Raw genomic sequence first — 26957 nt, forward strand, 5'->3', positions numbered from 1 at the left:
CCATCGAAAGAACGTTACCAGGTAAGAAAGTAACTTGTTCTTCTGTCGTTCTATAATTCAAATTAGCCTATTTTGCTGACATACCCAGCCATCTGTTAACTGAAGGAGTCTATTTTGTTTCTATTCCTAACCATTTGCTATCAAACGAATGGCATATATTGGTGCAGCCAGCATAGAAATGAATGGGTGCAGCCAGCGTGAAAATGTTTTTATATTGGCATATATTGTGGGCAAAAGCAACCTGAAATGTGTTGGCGAAATGCTCGTCTCCACTGTTGGTGACTTGCATCTATTGGATTTTTTCATGCGTTATTGTACAAAACCAATTACAAACTGGCATTTTACCCAATTTCCTCCCCATTTTAAGCCATTATTTAAAAGGAGTCACTGGTTGGCAAGCCCCCCCCCAAACACCTCTTAATTGGTTTGGGCTCCCTTGCTACGCTGTGTCACACTGGCATATTTGGGGGGAATATTTACGTCCTTCCAAATAAAATATTCACCAGCTGCCACCAGGGTCTGCAGCCAGAAACTGAAAACTGTGAACAATTCTGCGGGGGCAAAGTGAGATTCCTGCAACCATTGCTAAAGACCCCTGTATGTGGCACTTTTATGTGATATTTCATCTGTTAAACAGACTGTCCTTGACTATCATTTGAAAATGAGATAGGAGGGGTATCTCTTCTGTTAAACTGACTCTTTTTGACTGGCTATTATTTAAAGCTGAGCCGGAAGTGATATCTCTTCTGCTAAATACCACCTCGAACTACACATTAATTGAAGCTGTGTTGGGAATGATGTTGGCTTGAAGTAAACAAATGCAGTCTCGTGGACTGCAAGGGCATTTCTGCAACTGTTGAACATGAGAACTTTTTAGGATGTATATTGACTTGATGCAAAACTTTTGTTGCATGAAACCTACTCTGAACATGCTTAATGAAACGTTTGTTTACCCAGATTGGTAAAATATAGGTATGCTTATACCAGTTTGGCCTGTTGACCCTTATTTGGTGTGCAATCACCCCACCTCACCATGTTATATTTTTGCCCCCTCGTTTGCCCCCCCAAATACTGATTTCTAGCGATGCCACTGGTGATGTGCAGGGTGTTGGCCCGCAGATTGAAAGTGGGAGCCGGCATCCCAAACAGGGCCTTCTCTCTAGCAGGGTGCACACACATGCTTATCCTCTTTCACCAGCAAGGCCTGGTAATTCCCAGACCTCCTACTATGTTTGGTAGAGGCCTGAGCAGGGTGTGAGATGGGGGACTGAGAAGCCTGTATAATGTTGTGGAGAGGGTCATAGTTTGATTAAAGTTGGGTGTGTGAGTGGATTGATGTTTTGACTATGGATCATTAAATTCAGTTCAAGTTATTGTCGCTGGGGCAGATTCCAGGGATTAAATAGTTAAGAACAGGTGGGGAAGTACATGTTGAAAGCTAAAAGACAGTTCAGAGTGCAAAGTTGGGGTAGGATGTGGAAGATGAAGGGTACCAGGTCCTATAGTCGGCAGGTACCCCTAGAAAAGAAAGCAGAAAAGAAAGACATGCAGTGAAGGAAATAATGGGACGGAACAAACCAGCGATGCAAGACTAGGATGCAATGTAATCAGGGAGGGCCTTACTGGAGAGGCAGGAGGGGCAAAAGACCAGACAGTGGGAAAGGAAGTGTCAGAAAAAGCAAATGGTAAAATGGTATCATACACTACCCTGCCTTGAATTAAAGTGGCCTTTCCTCAATTGAATTAAGAGTCTGCAGCATTAAGCCATCCCTCCCAAAGAGCCCGCTGTGCACTATCGGCATATTGTCCAGTGGGTTCTTCTGAAGTGAATCAAGATTACAACTCCATTCAGGCATACACATATCCTCTTCAACAAAAGATATTGTTAAGGAAAATATGAATACTGCATCATCTAGAATTAAAGAGCTTACAGACTCATGGTCCCCGCTTTACTTGTCCTAATGGGGGCATCTTCAGGCCATCAACATGATGATCTCCCCAATTATGCTTCCTCTATCTAGTCCCTCCAAATCCTATAAAGCAATTGATTCATGTCTAGCCAGATTTCTATGGGGGAAGAAAAAACAGAATCTCACGAGGCAAACTCAAGAGATCAGCTCATAATGGGGGAGTTGGGTTCCCTGACTTTATAAAGTATCATTCTGCTTTTGTGTTGAGGCAGGCTCAATTAGACTGCACCTATTTACTATAATACTGCACAGTCTTGGATACGTTTGGAAAATAATATGGTTTTGCCCTTGTCACTAATAGATTGTCATATGTTTACGAGGATTAACATATACATCAAATGTACTGATGTTATTTTTTCTGCCAGACATATTAGAATGTACGCGTACTCTGCTAGCTCATCCCTTTTGTGTCGCTATATCTGTGGTTCAATGATTTGATTTGTATTAAAGGCAAAGTAGTCTTTTGGAAAGCTTGGCCTCATAAAGTTATTAAATATGTACACCAATTATTTAATCAGGGAACTCCACTTACCTTTAGTGAATTCAGAATGAAATTCACTGCTCCAGTTTCCTTCTGGCATCAATACTCTATTGTAATGAACTCTTTGATGGACAACTTGGAGACCCTACTGATGAGTACACCGTCTCTCAACGATGAAAGACTACAAGATATGCACAATCCTCATTTTACTGCTTCAATGTTTATAAAACTCTCTCTGTGAGAACTGTTTCTGACCCTCAGTCAGGGTTGCAGGCGGCTTGGCAACAAGATTGTACTTTATTGATGACAATCAATGGCCTCGTCTTTGGAACAAAATCTCGTCTATCATCACATCCTCAAGCCTGACTCAAACATTAATATTCTTTCATCAGAAAGTTGTTGTCACTCCCACCATGCTCTTTAAATGTGGGAGGGCTCAAAATGACAAATGCTGGAGTTGTACTGCTGCTGAAGGCTCATTGAAGCATACGTTCATGGAGTGTACGTTTGTTCAAAGGTTTTGGAAAACTGTATGGGGCACTATGAAACTCCTTTTCAAAATACAGGAAGATTTTCATTTTAAACTCCTTTCTTTTGGTAGTGCACTCTTTCAACACACGCTAAAGACCAATTTGGTCATCTGTTTGATCTTTTTATTTTGGTGGCTATCCAAGGTATTACAGCTAATTGGAAAGATCTAGATCACATTAACCATAAACGCTGGTGGAATTCCATGTGTAACACTCACAGAATAGAAAGATATATTGCCTCCTCCTCATGTCCCTTTCATAAACATGAATTGAAGTGGAAAGCTTTTCTGGACTTCCTGTCTATTGTCATTTTACTAGGTTATCCCACCTCCCTCCCTTCCCCCTGCTTTCCCTCTTGCATCTGTCCTGTTTGTCTTGTTTTTACCCCCTACTCAAAATTTGATACATTTATTATGGTATGCCTTGGTTCTATCTATAATCATTATAATACTCAGTTGGTTACCATACATATTTGTTGCTCTTTATGAATGTAATGTGGCTATGTTTCATTAATCCTAATAAAACGAATTCAATTTATTTTTTAAAAAAAGACTGCAACCCCCAAGATGCACAAGGTTGACAAATGAAAGCCTGACCTGGAAACATGTTATCTCCATGACCTAGATGTGTGTAGCACACCTGCCTGTCAGCTGCATTCGTAATTCTTGTGCCTAGAACCCAGATTTGAATTGTTTTGCAATTTAAAAACTGTAGTGCTGAGTTTATTGAGTAACAGCATTTCTGTAACAAATTTAGTGAGAGGGTTGGAGTCACCAGAAGATTATGTTGTTTGCTATGCAAGTTCAGCTGTTATTTGAAATTCTTTGCACAAGAAGAGATCATGGCTTGGCCCTTCGAGCTCATGGGTAAATGTGAACACTTGGGGGTGACCCTAGACATGGTCAGTTTGAGCTGTTGTCCAGGACCTACACCCATTGGGGGCCATACAGGCCTCAGTTGGCACAAGTATACCAAGTAATGCAATTTGTTTTTAAGAGGGACTGCTCTGCTTCCAGACAAGAAGCTCTTTTTAGTTGTGGCTATTGGGTGGTGGTGAAGTGCCACCTGTAAGCCACTATTGCATTGGCATACAGCTATGAGGGAGATGGCATGTGTGGAGGGACACACAGCTTATATGTGTTGTTTGGTTCTTTACCCACCCATTGCTGCGCACAGCCATACTAATTCCTATAGCCATTTCCACCAATTACCTGCCTCTCCCCATCCGGAATACATCTTCCTGGTTTCTCTTTGAGCTATTTCTTTTTTTTTACAAACTTTATTTTCTATTTTCTTCTCAAGAGCATAGGTTACACGCATGTATAAGAAAACCAGTGTAGTATTTTAGGCATTCTTCTTACAGTCAGCGTTCATTATTTCTTAAGTAAGTTCTTGAGAATAACAATTAAACAATTAATCCCCCTCCCCCTTTCTTTGAGCTATTTTTATCAAGCAGTTAAATCAAGGTTTGGCTTTTCAGTATTATTCCTAAATTGTCTGCTGAGGATTAATGGACTAATTGCAGCAGTAAAATGTGCTACTAGTGTAATCAAAATCCCTAACCAAGTGTGCCTTCCTCCCCTTGATTTATATCTGTGTCTTGCACTGAAGCCCTGTTAAAAGAAAGCATTGATAAATCCAACCGTTTTAGCTGACTTTTTTCAGACAACTCTCTCCTGACATGGGGCAGCATGAGAGCAGCATGAGAGCTGTAATGTAATGTGATTTCTTATGCCTATTGCATAAGGCAGATTCCCCCATCTTAAATGTGCTCATTCAGGCATGTCTTCCGGGCACAAGAACATGTTCTGATTTGTGATTGCTTATGAGCAGGTTTGAACCGGCGGTGCCCATTGCACATCAGCATTCCATCTCATTGAGTGAATGCATATTTTACATCTTACATTTATTAAGTGGTCATCACATTGTTTCTCAATAAATGAACCATATCCAATGAAATAGCAAAATGTCTTATCCGCACTTATCTTATCCGCACATGACCAGTTACCCTTCCCTGCCGCTTCTCATCTGCCTCCCTGCCTCCTTGCACGTCTCCCGCTTATCCCCATCCTTTAAACCCTCCATCTCCCCAATCTAGAGTCCTCCCCTTTTATCAAAACGGTTCTTGTCAGGTGTTTCAGCCCATATCCAGCCACTTCCCCCTTATTTTCTGGTGTTACCTGGGACAACCTCCAGACCTATATACCCTCTCTTCTAGCACACAAAGCTTTTAGCTTTTTTGAATGGCCACATTTCCCTTAAGTTTTCCTGAAATATATACAGCAACTCTTTTATTTTAAGTTTTCCCTGTTTTAGTGACCGGGGGGGGGCTGGTGGGAAGAGTGGCTAGGGGCAAATCACAGTATACCACCATAACCACCATAACCACTAATTTGCAGACAGAGGGAAATCAAAATGCATTTGTGAAGTACATTTGAGCTTACTGATAACATTGCAGTCCGAGAACAAATGTTTTACTCTCCTGATGTTATAGGGAGGCAGTAATCACAAAGCTCTCAAGTTTCCTGTGGCCATGAGTGAGAAGTCCACCCAGTCCTGTTTTTGTTTGTAATTTTGGGACTTGTAGGTCTCCTAAATTTCAAATGGAAAAGAAAAAACTACAAATCCCAGAATCGAAAGGGAGAAAAACAGGACTGGATGGCCTTCTCACGCATGGCCACTTGCAACTTGAGAGCTCTGGAATAACAAGTTTAAAAAGTAACACAATAATCAGATAAGCGATTTAGGGTAAGGTCCTCCAAACATTTTAAAGTTTTGGTAATTAGGTGGTGGTTTAAGTGCTGCCTATAAGCTACAGCTATTGACATGAGCAGTTAAGCTAGGAGGGAGATGGGGCGTAAGAGGGGCCACACATGATATTTGGATTTGTATCCACCCACTGGCCACCCCTGGCCATGCTAGCCCCCTGACCATTCTAACTCACTACCTTCCCCTCCCCATCTAAAATACCCTTTCCCTGGGACGTCTACTTGGAGCTAGCCCTGTGCTTTTAAGGGGAAGCCTCTTTTATTTCGTATCAGTCTTCTGTAAGGCAAAGATGAATTTGCAACTATAAACCTGCTCTTAGTGTGATAAAAATGGCACTTGATTAATATTCAACGTGTGTCCTTGCTTCGTTTCCTTGCACTGAATTCCTATGAAAACAAGCACTGGCAAAGCCAATAGTATTGTTTATTGTATACTAATTAGATAGGCATTTGCCAGGCACTGTCATAATATACTGAGGAGCTACCACCATTTGCCCGCTGTTTCCATTTTATTCCCTGATAGTATCATTATGACAGTGCCTGGAAAATGCCTTTCCCATGCTCACTTAAAAGTCAACATTGTTGGGTTTGTCAATGCATGTTTCCTACTGTCCCAGTTTGGCTATGCCTTCACCTCCTAACACCCTATGGTGCCTCAGATACAAATACCCCACCTCCTCAGTGACCCACCAGATGCTACATGGCCTCACCCATCCCCCTTTTTGTTTAAGCAGAGCATTTAAAGTGAAAGCTGCGATGGCTAATTGAAGAGGTTCTTAATGTTTCGTTGAGAAGAACTGCAGAAGGAGCTTTTTATTCAGAATGCGCATACAAATCAACAGCTAACTACCCAAATCTATGCCTTCTTTCAAGACAATTAAAATACATCACACACAACTTTTAAAGTACCCCTCCTTAGTTATATGTGTTTGTATTTGGCGCTGAAAGATATTGTTTGCCCAATGTCACATTTTCCTAACATCATATGTGAAGCATGCCTTTGTCTAACAATGAATAACACTCAATGAAACAATGAAAGCCAGATTAACCTTTGAAAAAAACTTCAACTCTTAAAAGTACATCTACGAACTCCACAGGCCATTTTTGTAGGCTTATGCTCAATTGCATTCTGGTGTTTGTAGTCTTCCATTCAAGAGGTGGGAACATAATGCCAAAATCATACTCATACTGATTAACATTTTTCTATAAGGATTTATATATTTGTGCCTGTATTTTATTATGATGTATGCACTTTTCAAGTCATTTTTTAAACAGGTTTTGTTGAAAGCCAAACATGGGGATGAGTCGAGGAAAAGAGCCTATGCTATGTGGGCTGTCATGATCTGTAGGTCCAAGGATATGGGAAGAGAGCTTGCTGGCTATGAGACTCGAGAGGTTGCACTAGCTGGTCCTGGCTCTCAGATTAGGTGCAGATTATTATGGCACAAGACGAAGCTACAAGTGTGTAGAGGAGCAGCCAAATAACTCTGGAGTAAGTCCCACCCCCTCACATCTATATGCTGGAAGCCTGAAATTGTGCTATGCTTTTCACGAGCAGTTGTGACCTTTCCACTGCGAATATTCAAAAGAAGGTACCTGCTGAGAAAACCCTATCAAATGTATTCCTGAAGAGATGACAATCTCGTGGACGAAGTCCCTGAAGACATATGAAAGAACAAGAGAAGGAGCTGCAGACGTCACAGGAAATAAACGTGACTTATGGAGAAGACTGGCCGAAGAAGAGAAATTATGGATCTCATGTAAACTAATGACGAAGTAAAGAACTGAGTAAACTTTCATATGCGAAAAGAAGATTGCACGTGTGAAGAGCACAGCACAAAAATGCAAATCGTTCAATAGCTGTACAGATGCATTAACACAAGTAAACTAAGTGATCATAGAAGCTGGCTATAAGTAGTGAACAGACTGCAGGCAGAGCCATTATATAGAATATGGACGTCGGTGTCACAACTTCAGTAAGTTCAAACCCATGGAGAGAAGGATCGAAAGCTGTGTCGCAGCAAAGAATTAGTTGGGATCGTGGAAGATGCTGGAAGGGCTGTCTGGCCTGGTGTCAAGGCTGAAGAGCCAAGACCGGTTATCTATTCTTGAAGGCGGTGAATGTGAGATGCTGAATCATCTCTTGTTGAAGTTATGTTATGTTATTTGGCATTTATATAGCGCTCTATATTTCATTGGCATGATCTCAAAGCGCTGGTAGATTGAACGCCCTCGGGGACCGCAGTCCAGGTCAGTAGAGAGAGAAAGTGTCGCAGGGTGCGAGGGAGCACCAGTTATGTGTGCAGCTGATGCAATTGCTTGATGGTAGCTGCATCCTAGCATTAGGTGTGGTGGTGGAGATCAGTTGAATGTGCGCAGTCTGGTGGGTGGACACCAAGACTGGGTTATGGCTGTATTAGGCCTCTATGACGCTTATCTGAGCAGCTAGGCCGGTTTGTCATGGGATATAGCCGCTTTTTATTAGAGTGATGAGGTGTTCGCATGTGAACAGCAAGGCCGAATTTATCGAGGGGCATAGCTGTACTCTAGTTGAGTGATGGTGTATAGTACAGAGTAAGCATATGATATGATATGATATGATATTGTGAAAATAGAAAAATAATATGAGGCCGGGAAACCCAAAGGAAACACACCAAACACCGGTTACAAAGGAACATACAAAGTACTTTATTTTAAGGTCAAGCAATGACAAAGTCAATGACAAATCGGATAGCTATCGGCCCTCAGTACAACACAACGAACTTCAACGGGGTTCGATGTATTTAGTGGGAGACTGTACATTGGGACATTCAGGCTTATATACATTTCTCCAGCCTGTTGTCCAACCCCTTCGCAGGTTAACCATTACATGAATGTATTACTGGTCTAGGGTCTCTGCCAGGTCAATCTTCTAATATATACATCAGTATGCGCATAGATCAGTTCCGTTGATACAGGTAATCCATTTACACACAGGTCAACAGAAGGACAAGGTCTCAGTTCACGACCCTAACAAGTGGCCTGTAGGCAAGTTATACATTAGCTGTACGGAGGTCAAGACGACCTAGATTCTATTCGGAATGGCATCGTCCACCATTTTGATGTACAGGATGACTTTTACACAGCAAGAGAACCTAAAATGGCGGTTTGATTCAAGATGACAGCCTACATCAATTTCTAAGGTCAAGACCATGCCGTGGAGAGTTATTCGCGTACAGTTTTAAGCAACTTGGCGTAGGCCAATATACATTCAATCGTTACAATAGGAGGCATAATTTAATATCCAGTTTGACAAACCCTCCTTTTGGCCTATGCCAAGTGCTAACACTGCTTCTGATTTCCTTGCAAGTAACTCCATACGTCATCGTCCATACACCCTGAATCGCTGTCAGAGATATCTATGGCCATCAGGTCGTTTGCTATGATCTATTTTAACACATACTCCTTGGAAGTTTTATCCGGGGCATATACTTTATGTCCTATCGTACCTATCGCCTGAGCACAACATCCCCCTAGCATCGAACATATACTAGGCAGACATTGGATACAATAACAAAGGAATAGCAGAACTCCCAAAATGATCAGCAAAACTGAAAGTATCTTCCAACCCCAAGATCGCAAGAAATTCCAAAACCAAGCACTAAGATTCCAGTTCCCCTCGGGAACATGCACTTCTGAGCTAAGGACGTGTAGATTCTGAATTGCTTTGAAAATGGTTGGGGAGGAGTCTGGTACGAAAACACAGCAAGCGGACCCCACTAATTTACATACTCCACCACGTTCAGCCAGAATGACATCTAATGCCATCCGGTTCTGGAGTGCTACTAATCTTATTGCTTTCTGCTCTAATGTCATGTTATAGAGTATATCTGTGGTCCGGTTGATGGTTCTCTCCAGTACTCTCGCTAGTCTCCTGATGTCTTTGGAATTTGCTATCTGCCCCCAAAATGGCACAAGTGATTTTGCTATATCTCCCATCACTTGTGCGGGGGTATCACCATTCTCGTCCCGCCGTGGACGAGCCTTTGAAAGTTCCAAAGTGCTTGCTATGAATACCCCAGGTAACAGGATTCCTAAATAACAGGTTCCCTGCCAATCCCTGGGCAACCATGGAAATGCTACATTACCACAAACGAAATAGGCAAGGTCTGTTTGGTTTTCCCCAGTCAAATTTGCAACGTTGGCACAGCCTTTAAAATCTCCCATTGACCGGGTACCATTCCTCACTATGCAGAAAGAAACTGAATCGGGGCTATGGTTAACAGAGTAAGAAGGAGGCACGACATCCTTATTGCATATCGGAGCCATTTTAAAGGAAACCAAAGATTGGAAAGGACGAGATAGTCTATCAGAAGGCCTAATTGAAGCAACGTTGAGATTACTCCTATTTGCGAAAAGCGAGCACCCCAGGGGAGTCAGAACACGTTTTTCAAAATTATTCAAATTAGTTCCATCAAAATTCCCCGAGATGCTATCATTCCATAGGCCAAAGAACAGTGCTCTAAGAGAGGCATAACAAGCAGTCGTCAAAGGTAAGGGATGAATATACCAACCTAGCCCCTTATCCCCATGTTGCAGTAAATGCGAGCAGACCCAACAACTGGTTTTATTAAAAATGGCATGTGTCGAATTCATAATCAACATCATAGTATTATTGTGATACTTCTGTCTATGCTGAGAGTCCCTAGGTGACAGAGTATGCAAATGTACAAAAGGAGTAAAAACAGTAGGTACAATTTCAGTTGGCAAAAGAGGCTCTAGAGGATAAATCTCCTCGACGTACAAGAATCCTAAAGCAGTTACTATAAAAAACCCACTTATTATCATCAAAACACAGCAATACGTTTTCGGGGCCCAGGCACATTGTTCATTGTCCAAGTGGGTCACCCCCTTATTTACAAGTCCAATACGGGCAGTAGCGGTGGCAGGCATCGTAGTCTTCGGATGGAAACCCCAATGTTCATTCCTGGCGACCCCCCGGTCATGTGGCTTCTTATTCCTTCCCCAACCCTAGCCAACAGAACCCTCTTTCTCAAATTTGGGCAAAAGCAAGCCATTGATGATCCTTTCCTTCCTTTGAATGCACAGTCGAACCGTGCCGTAGATCTATATTCTCCGCTGAAGATTATATCTGGTGGTTCCCGGTACTGTTTGATCCGGAAATAAGGTAACGTCACTTCCTGAGGGAAGCAACGTATCAGAGGCAACGGAAGTTGCAGAATTCGGAGCAATGGTTTCCGGAAATGACTTTTCCAAAGAGTGTGGAGACAAAATGGACGGTTCCCCAAACCCCACGGGCTCAGAGAGATTCTCCGATTCACTCACAGTGCTATTTGCTGGTTCAGGATCATAGATTGCAGCTTTAATGAGGGGTTCTGCTTCTTCTATAACGTGCGGCATTGGGTGAGGAAGTTTCTTGACATGCGTCGCATGTATCCAGTTCTTCTTTCCAGCCACCCGCACTGCCGTTTGGGTGACCAACAAGACCTGGAATGGTCCCCGCCAGCGAGGCGCGAGGCAAGAGGACCGCTCGTATGCTCTCACCAGGACCCAGCTTCCAGGCCGGATGTTGTGACCTGGGCCCTCATAGCATACAGGTAAAGCTGATCGTACCTGATGATAAATGAAATACAGATTTTTAGTCAACTGGTTACAGTAGTCTGAAAGCAATACATTCTCAACACTTCTCAATGCTTTACGTTTCGGAAGATCCCCAAATATTGGCAGGCCTCCCCATCACCACCTCAAATGGAGAGAGCCCAGTCTTAGTTTGAGGGGTAGTGCGCATGGCTAGTAACACGATCGGTGAGGCGTCCGGCCATTTTAGTTTGGAACCGGCACACGTCTTAGCGAGTTTGTTCTTTAGGATACCGTTATGTCTCTCTACCAACCCGGCACTTTGAGGATGTCTAGCCGAATTAAATCGCTTATCAATATGTAGCGCCGTACATATCTGTAAAATTACAGCAGCAAAAAAATGTGGACCATTGTCCGACCAAATGACTCTTGGCAACCCAAACCACGGGAAGTACTCTTTTATCATAATTTTCGCAGTGGTCATGGCTGTAGCATCTTTGACAGGGGAAGTCTCAACCCATTTACTAAAGGCACAAATGACCACAAGGACATATTTTAAGCTATTGCACCGCTCCATCTCAATAAAATCAAAATGAATCACTTCAAACGGGACAGAAGGAGGCCCAAAGCTACCCCTTGGAGTTTCCGTCCCCTTCCCCACATTGTGCTGTAGGCAAATCATGCAATTTTGGACATAATGTTGAGCAATTTTCGAAATCTTATCATTTACCCAGACTTTCTCTAACATTTTCGTAATCTGTTGAGCACACACTGTGCGCCATAGTAACTATCATGACTGTGTAGGCATTAGGAAGTAACCATTTCCCTTCAACTGTGTCCACCCAACACCCATCATCATCTAATTTCCCCAAGCCTTCAGCCCATTTCTTAGATTCTTCCATTGTGGCATCAGCTTGGATATCCCGCACAGACCCAATATCCTCGTCCATTACATAGACATCCCTAGTTTCTCTTAGAGCATATATTTCTGTGCGAAGATCTGTGGCAGTTTGTCTGGCTATCTGATCAGCGAAAGCATTCCCTTTTCCTACATCGTCTGTGATCTTGCGATGCGCTGCACATTTCATGATCGCTAACTGACTAGGGAGCGCGAGCGCCGAGAGCAATTGTACTATCAGGGGGCCATGCTGAATCTTGGTCCCATGTGAAGTTAGAAACCCTCTCTCTGACCAAAGTCTCCCAAAGTTGTGAGCCACCCCAAAAGCATACTGACTGTCAGTATATATATTCACCGTTAGCCCTTCGGAAAGCTCACAAGCTCAGGTTAATGCTATAATCTCTGCGGCCTGCGCGGAGTTATGTGTAATTCGCTTGGTCTCTACAACCATGCTTAATGTAGTGACTGCATAAGCAGGTCTGGATGTACCATCCGGAAGTTTGAAGCAGGAGCCATCACAAAATAGCTCCCCTTGCGCATTATCCAAAGGAGTGTCCTTAAGATCAATTCTGCCCTTTGTTTCTTGTTCAGTAGTATACAGGCAGTCATGTGACTCGTCATCACCGCAAACAGTATTTTGCGGGAAAGGTAGGAGTTCAGCCAGATTAAGAACACAACACCTCCTAATTTGTATGTGGGGAGCAAACAAAATTAATTCATATCTCGTCAATCGTGCGGAAGTGAGGTGTTGCGTTTGAGTTTTGTTCAATAGAACATCTACAGAGTGAGGTACCATCAGGGTTAGATCATGGCCTAGGACCATTCCCTCACTCTGCTTTACAGACGCGGCAGCAGCAGCAACAGCTCGCAAACATCTTGGCAAAGCGCATGCGACAGGATCAAGGGCGGAAGAGTAGTAACCGCACAGCCTATTCTTCCCCCCAGTTTCCTGCGTTAATACAGCCAAAGCACAAACAACACAAAGGCCTTCTTGTAATTTGGTGTACCCAAAACCGGTGCAGAGCCTAATGCAGTCTTGAGAAGCTCAAATGATTGTTGATGTTCCGATTTCCATGGCAATGGCGAAGAAATGCCCTTCTTTGTCAAAGCCAACATCGGTTTTATCAATAGTGAAAAGTTTGGGATCCATAACCTACAGTAAGAAGCCATACCTATTAAGGCTCTGACTTCCTTCTGTGAATTTGGGACAGACATGCCAGAAATGTGTTTTATTCTTTCAGGTGTCAATCTTCTTCCCTCCTTTGACAGGAGGTAGACTAAATAGGCGACCTCCTGGCAACAATATTGAAACTTTTTAAGCAAAGCTTTGTGACCATGCTTAGCTAGATGGATGAGCAACAATACAGTGCCCTCCTTACAAGAGCTCTCAGAATCTGCTGCTAAAAGCAAGTTGTCAACATACTGAAGCAGCGTACAAGTAGGTGGTAATTCAAGAGTATCAAGCTGTTCTTTCAAGGCCCTACTATAAATGCTAGGACTCTCGGTGTAGCCTTGAGGTGCACAAGTAAATGTGAACGAGCGTCCCCCTAAGTTGAACACGAACAAATATCTACTGTCCTTGTGTATAGGAATACTGAAGAAAGCATTCTTCAGGTCCACAACACTGAAGTAAGTAGCCGTAGCTGGAATCATAGTTAATATCGTCGTCACATCAGGCACAATTGGAAATTGCGGAGCAACAACTCTATTGATGGCACGCAAATCAATTATAAAACAAAACGGAATAGAATTATCGCCTTTTTTGTACACGGGTAAAATCGGACTACTGCACAAACTTCCTGTAATCTCCTCAATCACCCCACGATGCACAAAATCAGAAACAATGCTCTTCAAAGCTCGCTCACCTTCAGCCGAGATCTTATCCTGCGGGATACGTGGCAGCTTAATACCATGTTTCAAGACTATTCTAACAGGCTCAATCTGTAGAACACCGACATCATTGTCGTCAGTTGCCCATAAACACTCCGGGACATTACTGCATTCTGGTGGCAAAGGTCTACTCAAAAATTGTGAAACAGAAAACTGCTGTGGTGAAATCGTCAAACGCACTCCATCTGATGAACAATGAATTACCGCATTTAATTCCTTCAACAGATTCAACCCCAACAAATTCTCTCCACAATTCGAAGTCAAAAGAAATGGACAGTGGTCCGTAAAGGGACCCAAAGAAATAGGTACCGGCGAAGAAACCGGACAAATGACTGGTGTGCCAGAAAACCCTACGGAGACATTGGTTTGCCCTGACAGTGGAATGTTTGGAACCCGAGAATGATCAATGGAGCACGTCTGCGCTCCAGTGTCTATCAAGAACTGATCTTTCCTATTTCCCACTACCATTTCAATGTAGGGACCTTTCTGACTAACGGGAATAAGTGTAGGTTCCAAACCCTGCTTCGGGCAATCCTAACGAAACAGAATATCATCAGAAGGAAGCTCCTCAGAGAGCTGAGCATCAGAAGGGTGATCGAATATGTTCCTAGTATCCACACTCAAAGTCTGATTGTCCTGTGAAAAAGGTTGCTGAGGATCCTGTGAAAACTGACCTCTACCAGGGCCCCCAACCCCGGGGCGACCTCTGGGTCGTGTACCCATACTCCCAAATGTGTTATTCGACCTCTGTCGAAGGACGGGGCATTGTGCACGCCAATGATCCTCCTGGCGACAATAGGCACACTGGTTAATGTTCACAGGACCCAAGGGCACATTCCCTTGTGGAACATACTGACCTCTAATCTGCGAACTACCCCCTCTGGGGCCTCTAACAATTTGTTGTAACAATACTTTAGTCTTTAAGTCTCCTTTTCTCTTTTCTACTCTACCTTTTTCATTATTGACACGGTTCTCGTAGTACCGAGCCATGTGCAGTACTTCTGATTGGGATTTTGCCTGCCAAGCGCTCTCGGAAGACATAATCTGTGACTGGATGCCAGGCAGCAATCCACGCACGAATTTGTCCACAAATAACCTTTTCCCAGACTCTGTGCCTAAATCCTGTCCATTGAAGTCCGAGAATACTTGTTCGAACCGATTAAAGAACTCGGTGGCACCCTCAGATTTTCCTTGTACACAGGCCGTAAGCTTGTCCAAAATAATTCTTTTTTCGGGAATTATAGTTTTTAATTTTGAAATGATTCTGTCAGGCAAAGTGAGTAACACCTGAGGCGGTCTCTCACCAGCTGGCCTTTCCCCGTCAAGCCTAGTTATATTAGCCCACGTGTCTCCCAACCCAGGTGCATCATCTATTGTTCTAACCTGCTTCCACAAATCTACGGGCAGGAGTACAGGAAACAACAAGTCAATATCGCCTAGGGTGAACACTGAGGACTGCAACACGGACTCTATCTCTTTATAGAATCCTGTCTAGACTGCCTAATAGTGTTCACTTCCTGTCGCGAAAACGGGACGTGAACAAACTGTGATACAAATTGTGCGGGAATATCCACAGCAGCTGTTCCTGCTGCAATATTAGCAGGAATCTCAACTTTTGGGACAAATGTCGGAGGCACCTCTCTCATAGGCAACTGAGATATAGGCAACTCCGAACGCTTACTTAGCAACAGAGCTAAGTCGAGCGCTAAAGCAGTCGAAGAAGTGTCAAGTGAAAAAGCTCTCTTATAAATACCCAGTAACTCTGTGGGACAACTAACCTTCTTCCTCACACATTCATCCTGCAGGTACTCTACCATTACCTGAATCACCTTCCTCTGCATTTCTAGCGTATATTGACTATATGTGTCATATACCTCAACCGGAGTTATCGATAAATCCGAAATCCATCTAATCGCATCTCTTGTACAAATTTGTGCTTCCTCAGGTGCCCATTTACGACACAGAAGAAATCGTTTCTGTACATACATACTCTCTTCTTCGTCATCCTCATTCCGTAATTTCTCCAAATCTCTCCTATACTCAAACAACCTCTCGACATGCTCATGTACTTTCTCCACAGTATCTCTTGATAGTGCTAAAGTATTCAAATCCCTCAGCCCTTGTGGGAGATCTACATTATTTAATTTACCCCACATTATGCATAAATGAATCCCTAAACCTTCAATCAAAACATTTTTCTCAGGAAAATTATCCATATTAGACAGTGTGGCAAAAACATTAGCTAGACCATCTCTCTCCATACAATGCTTAGCCCATGCAAACAAATCCCGCTTTTTATCTGTAGGGACAGTATTACGAGTAACAACCTTCGACCCCGCGCCCCGATCAACTATAGTCGGTACAGAACCACTCGGGAGTGGAGGTGCAGGCAGATTTAATGGAGGTGTTATTGCTGGTGCAATGGGAAGAGGTAGTAGAGCAGGCGGAGGAACAACAGCCGAAAGAATAGGAACAACAGGTTGAGCAGGGAGAGCAGGAATAACAGCAGGAAGAGGCAAAGCAACAGGAAGAGGATCATTCGGAGGTGGTGCAGAGGCACCAGGCCTTCGCTCATTTAACAATTTATCGAGAAACTCGTCAGAAACATGAAGGTCTTTAGAAGGATAGATTTTCTGAATACCGAGTGAGAAAGCCCTATCCATATTCCTAACTGACTCAGACTGTTTGTCCTGATCATATAACAACGCCTTTTCAGCGTTCGTTTTATGACGGCGCGCATGTTTTTCCCTACTCTTAAGCTGCTGCAACGCTTCTTTTTTCCAATTCTGTAGAACATCAAATGCTGCGGGTCTGGCATTTTTCTTTAACAAGACCGACTCTAAGTATTCAATACGAGGGATCTCAAAACTACCATTGATTGGCCACTGAAGTTCGGAGGCATGTCTGGTTTGTCTGTGCCAAATATCATTAAACACTACACTTCCAATGGCATGTTTACAATACATAGTAAACGCCGGCGACCCCTCCTGTGGTGCCGGGTGGCTAAATTCCAAAGATTGTCAATCACTGCGGAATAATGCCGTAAAGCAGCTAGACAATTTCCCAGGCATTTCTCAAAAACTTGGTGTTACCTGGTCAATAATTGTGTCTGCAGATACAATGCGCCAAATTCAAATTGTCAGGGTTAAATTAAGAGTCGGGTCACGACTCACCTGACCAAACCTAAGGAGGACCGTATGGTTTATCAAAGAACTACCTAATGAATTTTACCTTGTGTTTGGTGATTTCGGCAAATCTGCCCGCCTCAAAAGTGGACCCTCGTCAAGATGCCGTCTCAGACCGCACGGCTATTGTCCAAGGATCGGATCGTGCAGTGCTGTAGAGGTGTCGCGTCTCGTTCAGTCGGGCCCGTAGTATCACACCGTCCGATCCCGGTCCGATAGCATGCGTCAACCTTCAATGGTCTGGCATCAATCTTGAGGGTCCCTATTCAGGCGCCAACTGTGAAAAGAGAGAAATAATATTAGGCCGGGAAACCCAAAGGAAACACACCAAACACCGGTTACGAACATACTAAGTACTTTATTTTAAGGTCAAGCAGTGACAAAGTCAATGACAAATCGGATAGCTATCGGCCCTCAGTACAACACAACGAACTTCAACGGGGTTCGATGTATTCAGTGAGAGACTGTACATTGGGACATTCAGGCTTATATACATTTCTCCAGCCTGTTGTCCAACCCCTTCGCAGGTTAACCATTACATGAATGTATTACTGGTCTGGGGTCTCTGCCAGGTCAACCTTCTAATATATACATCAGTATGCGCATAGATCAGTTCCGTTGATACAGGTAATCCATTTACACACAGGTCAACAGAAGGACAAGGTCTCAGTTCACGACTCTAACAAGTGGCCTGTAGGCAAGTTATACATTAGCTGGTCGGAGGTCAAGACGACCTAGATTCTATTCGGAATGGCATTGTCCACCATTTTCATGTACAGGGTGACCTTTACACAGCAAGAGAACCTAAAATGGTGGTTTGATTCAAGATGGCGGCCTACATCAATTTCTAAGGTCAAGACCTTGCCGTGGAGAGTTATTTGCGTACAGTTTTAAGCAACTTGACGTAGGACAATATACATACAATCGTTACAATAGGAGGCATAATTTAATATCCAGTTTGACAAAATGGCATTTATAACGCGCCTACACACAAGTGTTAAGTGAGTGATATAATGGCTCATCCTTAAAACGCCTGAAACCAGGTAGGTTAACAGGAGGGCAGGGGTACACAGCGACACAAGAGGCACAAAGGGGGACACAGTGACAGAGGGCTGGGCTTACAGCGACATGACAGGGGCAGAGGGATAAATAGAAACATCATGGGGAACAAGAAGGCAGGGGACACAGTGACATACGGGCACGGTGGGCACACAACAACATCACAGGGACTAGAGGGTAGGGCAGTACAGAGGGATACATAGCAACATCACGGGAATACACGGGCATGGTGGCCACACAGCGACATAATGGGTACTAGAGGGTAGGACAGTACAGAGGGATACATAGCGGTATCACAGGAACAGGATGGCAGGGTACACAGCGACACACGGGCACACAGGGGCACAGAGCGATAGAGGGATGGGCTTACAGCAACAGGGCGGGGGGCAGAGGGATACATAGGAACATCATGGGGAACAAAAGGCAGGGTACACAGCGACACACTGGCACAGTGGGGCATGCAGTGACATCACAAGGGCTAGAGGGGAGGGCATTATAAGGGATACATAGCGATATCCCGGGAACAGGAGGGCACTTGTACACAGCGACACAAGGGCACAAAGGCCCAGAGCAACATCACAGGCCGCTTCATGGGCTGGGGGGCACAGCGACCTCATGGGAGTTGGCGATCCCATGGAGTTGTGATCCAAGGAGATCATTATTCAGTGTTCAGGGATACAGTTGTCTATAGCCAGATCAATTGGCGTATTCATTGATGACATGATGGGAGTTCCATTGTGGATTTAGTTGTTGGGTTGTTGGAAGTTCAGTCGCTTCATTAAAGTTGCAGTTGGTGTTATGGAAAGAGCCACGTTTTTAGTGCTTTGCGGAATGACATATAGTCTTGGGTGTGTCGAATGTGTGGTGGAAGTGAGTTCCACAGAATCGGGGCCAAGGCTGAGAAGGTGGATCCTCTGATCCTGACAAAGTTAGTGGTTGGGATTACTTAAAGGAGGGCAGTGCTTGATCTTAGGGTGCGGGGTGGGAGGTAAGGTTTTAATTTATCTTGCAGGTATAATAGGCCGGTCTTGTGCACTGCACGTTGAGTGATGCACAGGGTCTTGAAGGTGGCCTTCGTCCAACTGGGAATCAGTGGAGGGTTCGGAGAGCAGGAGAGGTGTGGTCTCTTGGACCGAGGGTGAGGAGCAGTTTAGCATCAGCGTGTTGCACTCTTTGGAGTTTATTAAGGTGGTATGCCGGGACTCCTACGTATAGGGAGTTGGCATAGTCCAGTCTCGACATTACAATAGACATGACTGTGGCAAGTCTGTTCGGGTAGGTAGGGAACAATGCATCTGAGGAGTTTGAGATGGTAGTGAAAACATTTAGACACATTGTTGATTTGTCGAGAGAGGGTTAGGCCAGAGTCCATGGTGCAGCCTAGGTTCTTTACTGTGACGGAGGGGGAGGATGGTCCAGGGAAGGGGGCCATGGGGGTGTATGAGATAGAAGCACTGTGTTGCCGCACACCATGATTTCAGTTTTAGTAGGGTTTAAGAGGAGGTTGTTTATTGTAATCCATCAGTCAATATCTAGGAGACAGGCTTTGAGGTCGGGCTGGGGGTTGGAGTCTGAGTTGTGAATTTTAAGGATGATTTGGGTATTGTTAGCGTAGCTGTAGCACAAGATATTGTGCAGGCAGATGATCCCAGGAAGGGTGGACATATAGAAGTTGAATAGGAGAGCAGACAGACATGCGCCTTGCGGTACTCCAGTATTAACCGAGCGAGCAGCTGAGACAAAAGGGGAGAGGAGGGTTATTTGTTTCCTGTTGCTGAGGAAGAAGGCAATCCACTTGAGAGCGGTTCCACCGATTCCAAGGGAGTGGAGATGGACAAGGAAGATTGTGTCATGGCCACAGGGCAAGAACCACAAGCTCCACTACATAAAGGGTCCAGTTGGACACAGTCCTGGCGCCTTGGCACCAGGCTCATGAGAAAGTGTGCTCTGCACACTTTTATTTGGTGCACGTGCTATTTTCTCCCCTGCAGGGCCTCCATGTGCCTCCAGGTCGGGCGTGGCCATAGGAGAGCATTGGGATGTACATGCAGCATCTTCTGGGAGTGGCAGGGTGGGGCCACAAGTCAGAACAAATGGCCACAAGTCAGAACAAATGGGCATGGCTGGGACCAGGCTATTTAAGCCTGCCCTGCCCGCATCCAGCACTTCGCGTTAGTCTGCTTATAGCAGCGTAACTCTCACCGCCGCCTGAAGCGCATCTTACCTGATTCCAGCAATAACCATCACCTGAAGCACACCCTTACCTGATTCCAGCAGCAACCGCAGTTGGAGAGCATCCTTACCTGATTCCAGCAGCAACCGCAGTCGGAGCGCATCTTTACCTGATTCCAGCCACAACTGCAGTCGGAGTGCATCCTTACCTGATTCCAGCAGAAACCACAGTCGTAGCGCATCCTTACCTGATCCCAGCTCCCAGCCTCAACACTTACTCGGGAGTCCATCTTTGGCCAGCATCCTCACGGATCCAGGCATCCTTCACCCACCGGCAGATCTTCGGATAACAGAATTTCCAGCCTGGCTTCGCCAGGTCATCCCTGCAGGAGAAAAGGACAAACAAGGTTAGAAAAACTATAAAGACATAACGCTAAGGTCGCTTGCAAATCAATCCTCGCGCTTGACCTAAGAACCAAACTTACCACCTATTGGGACATTGTGAACTCCCCTGTTCTCCACTGGGGCTCGCTTTTTGCATCGCATTTCCGCAGGGCCTCACATCAGCTATTGGGGAGAAGGAAAGACATTATTAGGGATACAGACAATAATTAAGGAAAAAGACATTACAAGAGAATACGGACAATAATCATTATCGAAGGATACTTACCTTTGACATGGTGCAGCCACAGCCGGTCTGGGCTGCCACGCACATGGACCAGTGAAGAAACTAGGGGCCTCATTACACGGAATGCGGTAAGGGTTTACCGGTACCGGTAAGGGCACCGATACCGGTAAACCCTTACCGCCTTACTACGAGGTCCCTTTGCGGGACCCGACCTCAATGGCTGGTTTTAACAGCGGTTAAGGAACGGGCCCGCAAAGGGACTTTGGTGCTAATTACGGTACCGCAATTTGCGGTACCGTAATTAGCTCCCTCCCCATTCCCATTGAGCCCTACGGGGGAAAAAATGGGAATGGGGAAGTGCCTTGGTGAATGGGGATTAACCACCCCCGCTCACCTTGGAGTAGGGCGGTAATTCCGCCATCCACCAAGGCGGACACGGTAAAATACCGGCAGCAACCATGGCGCTAATAGCGCCAAGGTTACCGCATACCGTGTAATGAGGCCCTAAGTCTATCTAAAAGTGCCCCTGCAGTGAGAAGCAGGACGGAGAGCTCACCATCATAATTAAACAGGTGAGACTATATGGGTAGGGGCATGCTCACCACATTCTGGGAAGAAGGGTTCAAGGGGGACCACAGCCATATCACAGCATTCTCACGGCCTCTCGTATTCTCACAGGGGCAGTACCAACAATCAGCGCAGTCCACAACACAGGAGCAGGGGAAGAAGCCTGACCCATGGGAGCCAGTTCCAGAGAGGGCTGCAACCATGCCCCAACGACCCCGCACAGACCAGGTGAGCAAAACAGATTGAGTGGTTAATAGTGTCAAAGGCTGCAGAGTGGTCGAGGAGAATTAGTGCAGCGCATCCTTCAGAGTCGTCAGTGATCTTGAGATCATCCCAGATTGGGGTCAGAGTGGTTTTGGTTCCATGTGGTGGTCTGAAGCCTGATTGTACGTGGTCGAGGAGGTTGTTGGATTCAACAAAGGTGTTTAGTTGGGAGTATGCTGTATGGTCAATGCGTTTTGCAAGGAATCTGGTGTTCAAGAGAGGGGGCATAGGGGGAGGGGCAGGGGAGAGGATGGAGAAAGGAAGGACAAAGTGGTCGGGCCAGATGAGTGGTGTGGGGGGTATAGATGAATCAGGTCATGGGAGCTGAAGATGGCGTCTAGGATGTGCCCTCTAGAGTGGGTTGGACCGTTCATATGAAGGGAGAGGTTGAGCGCATCAAGACTGTCGACCAGTGGATGGATCATGTAGTTGGTGGGAATGTCTAACCTGATATTGAAGTCTCCTAGGAGAGTCAGAGAGAGGTGGTTTACTTGAGTGGTGGCTACAGAATCACAGAGGTTGTTTGAGAAAAGTCTGTCGTAACCAGGTGGTCTGTAGATGAGTAGGAAGCTGTGGGTGAAAGTCGGGGGTAGTGAGAATATAATTAGGAGGGATTCACATAATGGAATGCATGTCAGATTCAGTGAGTGAGACGGAGAAATGAGATTTGAAGAGGACTGCCACACCGCCTCCTCTGGAAGTTCTGTTGAGCGGAATGAGCTAGTAGCCGGGGAGCGGGTCGGGGGGGGCGGCAAATGCTTTGTGTGCAACTGGGGCAAAGTCGTCCGAGTACCAGGTTTCAGTGATAAATACTAGGTCTGTTTTGTCAGAGGAGAGGAGGTCGGAGATGCTGTCCGTTTTTTGCTACAAAGTGGGCATTAAAAAGGATGCATTTGACTTCGGAGTGGGGTGTGGTCGTGGAGGAGGTGATCAGGGTGTGAGCAGGAGGGGCATGGGGGATTGCAGGGGCGGGGACATACCGGGTCGTTGGGACAGGGGGGGGAGAGGTAATGAGGGGGTAGGGTGCCAGCGGGTTTTGAGTGACGGGGATGGGGTTAAATCGGGGGATGCTGGGAAGAGTAGGCTGGCAGAGGAGGATATGTGAGGGGTGTGTATAGAGTCAAGGAGGGGCGGGCGAGTGGATAGCTGGTCAGTGGGTGAAAGGGGGGTTTAAGGGGCTTAGACATTGGTGTGAGTCTTGAAGGATTCTGGGGGTCCAGTTTGCAGGGTGAGAAGTTGAAAGAGGGGGGGTGGAAGCAGGGCGAGGGTAGGATGAAGTGTGTTGGGGTAGGGGAGGGAGAGATTGGGAGGCCGGGTTGAGGTAACAGTGGTGAGGAGGAGACAGTCACAGAGGGGGACTAGGCTAATTTTCAACTTTTCAAGGATTTCGGTGCAGTAGGGGTGTGAAAGAGAGTAGGAGGGGTCGGAGCGTGATGGAGATGAAGCTACCATTCTTGCGAGGGCGAGACTTGCTGCTTTTAAGAGGGGAAGGTAAATGATGGAGGGTTGTTGGCAGGAGTTGAGGGGTGGATAGGGTGGTGGGGATGGGGAGCTAAGGGGGGTGGTCAAGAGGGAGGGCAGTTCTTTGGCAGGCTAGGGGGCGGGGACTCAGATGTATGGGGGGCAAAAGGGAGGTAGGGATGTTCGTTGGAGGGTGGAAGGAAGGAGTGGAAGAAGATGAGTGTTTGAGATGTTTGGAGCGCCAGCAGACTCCTCTGGCTTGGGAGTTTGAAAGGGGGCAAGGTGTCTTGGCATGCGGTATTAGGGAGTTCTCAATAGCGGTCAGAGGGAGGGTGGGGGTGATGAGTTTGGGTGGGAAGGGGAAAAGGCTTCTGCGGAGGGAGGTAGTTGGTGCGACAGAGTGCACCTGTGATTTTTGAGTTGTATGATGGGTGGTGGTAGGAGAGTGGGCGAGTGGCGTTACGCTGCATTGAAGTGGGCAGCAGGGGTTCTAGGGGTCTGCTCAGGGAAGGAATGATGGGGGGCTCGTGACGGTGGGTGCTAGAGTGTGGGTGGCATGTCATGGGGGTGTGTGAGGAGGGTATGGAGGGGTGGGGGATTCTAGTGATCGGGATGGGTGTGAGAGGGGGATTCTTGTGAGCCGGGGTATCCATCTGGTGAAGGCAGACTAGGGATTGATGAGCTAGTGGTGGAAGATGGGCAGCTTGTGCCTAGGATCTGGACGCTGAGGGCGTGGGGATGATTAGGAGGATGGGATAGGGTGGAGGTCAAGATGAGGAAGGGGCACTTAGAAACGTACACAGATGAGTTACAGTACTATCTCAGGCAGCAGTTGTAGGGAAGGCAACTCAATAATCTATAGGGCATGGTAAGTAGATGCGGGATAGGCTAATATGGGTAATGTGAGCCAGGTAGAAGCAACACAGGTATTTCTAGGGTGGACTTTCTGGATGTGAGATAGCCTAAGAAGGACAGTTTCTAAGCGTTATAGACTGTCAGAATACAACACAGTAAACAGAAGGGCACACTATCTAGAAGTGATATAGACTTACAGCAACAGTTTCTAACTTTTTAGACTGGAAGGATATAACACAGCAATCTCTTGGGCACACTATCTAGGTGTGAGATATGCTAACAGGAACAATTTGTGGCACAGTAAAACGAAGTAATAGCTAAGGTGCAACACAGAAGTAACTAAGGCACAACAATGTTAAGTGAGTGAGACAGGCAGAAACATAGTAATCTCTTTGGCGCACTATCGAGATGTGGGATAGGCTAAAAGGAACAATTTCATTATCGTTTTAGATTGGCAGAATACAACACAGTAGTAGTTAAGGTGCAACAGTTCTAAGTGTGCGTGATAGGCAGAAAAATGACAGTAATCTCTTGAACTCACTATCTAGATGCGAGACAGTCTTAAGAGAGCAGAGTATAACAATGTAGTCTTTTACAAAGGAGGGCATAATACAACACTAATCTATTGGGCACACTATCTAGATGTGAGACAGTCTTGCGGGAGCAGAGTACAGCACAGAAATCTTATGAGCGCACTCTCTAGATCCGAGATATGCTCAGAGGGCAGAGTACAACACTGTAATCTCTAGGGTACACTATCTAGATGCGAGAAATGCAAAACAGGAACAATTCTATGTGTTTTAGACTGGCGGAATACAACACAGTAGTAGCTAAGGTGCAACACAGTATTAACTACGGCGCAAAAATCTTAAGTGAGTGTGACAAGCAGAACCAACACAGTAATCTCTTTGGCGCACTATTAGGTTTTGGATGGGCTAATAGGAACAATTTCTTAAGCGTTTTAGATTGACAGAATACAACAAAGTAGTAGCTAAGGTGTAACAGTTCTAAGTGTGTGTGACAGGCAGAAAAACAACACAGTAATCTCTTGGACTCACTATCTAGGTGTGAGACAGTCTTAAGAAGGCAGAGTACAACACAGTAATCTTCTGAGCGCACTATCTAGATGTTAGGCAGGCTAAGAGGGCAGAAGACAACACTGTAATCTCTTGGGCTCACTATCTAGAAGTGGAACAGGTTAGGGCCAGAATACAACACTGGAAGGACTTGGGCATACTATCTAGATGCGGGAAATGCAAAACAGGAACATGTTTTTAGACAGGCAGAATACAACACTGTAGAGGCTAAGGTGGAACACAGTTGTAACTAAGGCGCAACAATCTTAAGTGAGGGAGACAGGCGGAACTAATACAGTAATCACTTTGGCCCACTATTAAGATGAGGGATAGGCTAATAGGAACCATTTCTTAAGTGTTTTAGATTGGCAGAACACAGTAGTAGCTAAGGTGTAACAGTTCTAAGTGTGTGTGACAGGCCGAAAAACAACACAGTAATCTTTTGAGCACACTATCTAGATGAGTGACATGTTAAGAAGGCAAGGTCAAGGAGTCTATGACATATACTATTTTAACACAGCTCAGTCTGAATTGATTATTCAGGTGTGACGTAGACTAGTGTTTAACAAGACTTGTATTTTGTAATAAAGAACACCATGTTTTATTAATCTAAGACATTTAAATGCTGCAAAATAGGCCAGATTTCGGTCTCCTTTCATGTGAGCCAAGGATGAAAATAGAGTTGGGCATGCAGTTCTAGAACTACAATAGCGTGTGCCTGCATTTCCAAATATTCTCAGAGACAAGGATACTTTGCAACACCACGTTCAAAGACAATCTTCATGGCAGAAGGCATCGGTGATGAGAGATGATGGGCTAAATGGGTGGGGAGGTGCAGTCAAGTCCACCTCCTGACATCTGGAGTATGAGCTTACATGCTGCTAGTGAGCCAAATGTTCCAGACTGGCACGAAAGTGCCAACCAATTGTAGAGGGTCATATAACAAAAGGCCTTATAGTTTTAGAGTCAATAATACGCCATGTACCTAATACTTGTTGCGGATGACTTTCACTAGGGTTGGGCATGAGTTTTCCACCTGATAGTAAATGTCCAATCACAACCCAACCCCATAGAAGAAGTATACTTAGTTGTTCCCCTTGAGCGAATCACACCCCCCCCTAAGTTTTTCTTATTTGCCACGTAGGATGATGTCACGCATGGGAAATCGTTACTATATAAATGTGATTTTATATTAAATGCTTCGAGAATGCTTGTGAAACGTCCGTTGATGTCCTTTGTAACTCCCTGTTTTAGGCAATCTATCTATCTATCTATCTATCTATCTATCTATCTATCTATCTATCTATCTATCTATCTATCTATCTATCTATCTAAATACAAATGTAAATGTTTGTTTGTTCAAAAACTTAAATCTCTGAAAGTTCTTCACTCATTGCTTTGAAATTTTGACACAACGTTGCATTCGAATAGGCGCTTGTTTTAATATACCTACTATACATAGATGTCACACCTGTGACAGGTAAAAACATGCTTTTTCTGAAAAACAGCACCATCTGTTGGACCTAAAAGCAACACACGCTATTTTACGTTTCTATTTCAATGTTTCCGATTTAGA

This window comes from Ambystoma mexicanum, chromosome 8, assembly GCF_040938575.1.
Source record: "Ambystoma mexicanum isolate Mex_15411 chromosome 8, UKY_AmexF1_1, whole genome shotgun sequence".
Taxonomy (NCBI): Eukaryota; Metazoa; Chordata; class Amphibia; order Caudata; family Ambystomatidae; genus Ambystoma; species Ambystoma mexicanum.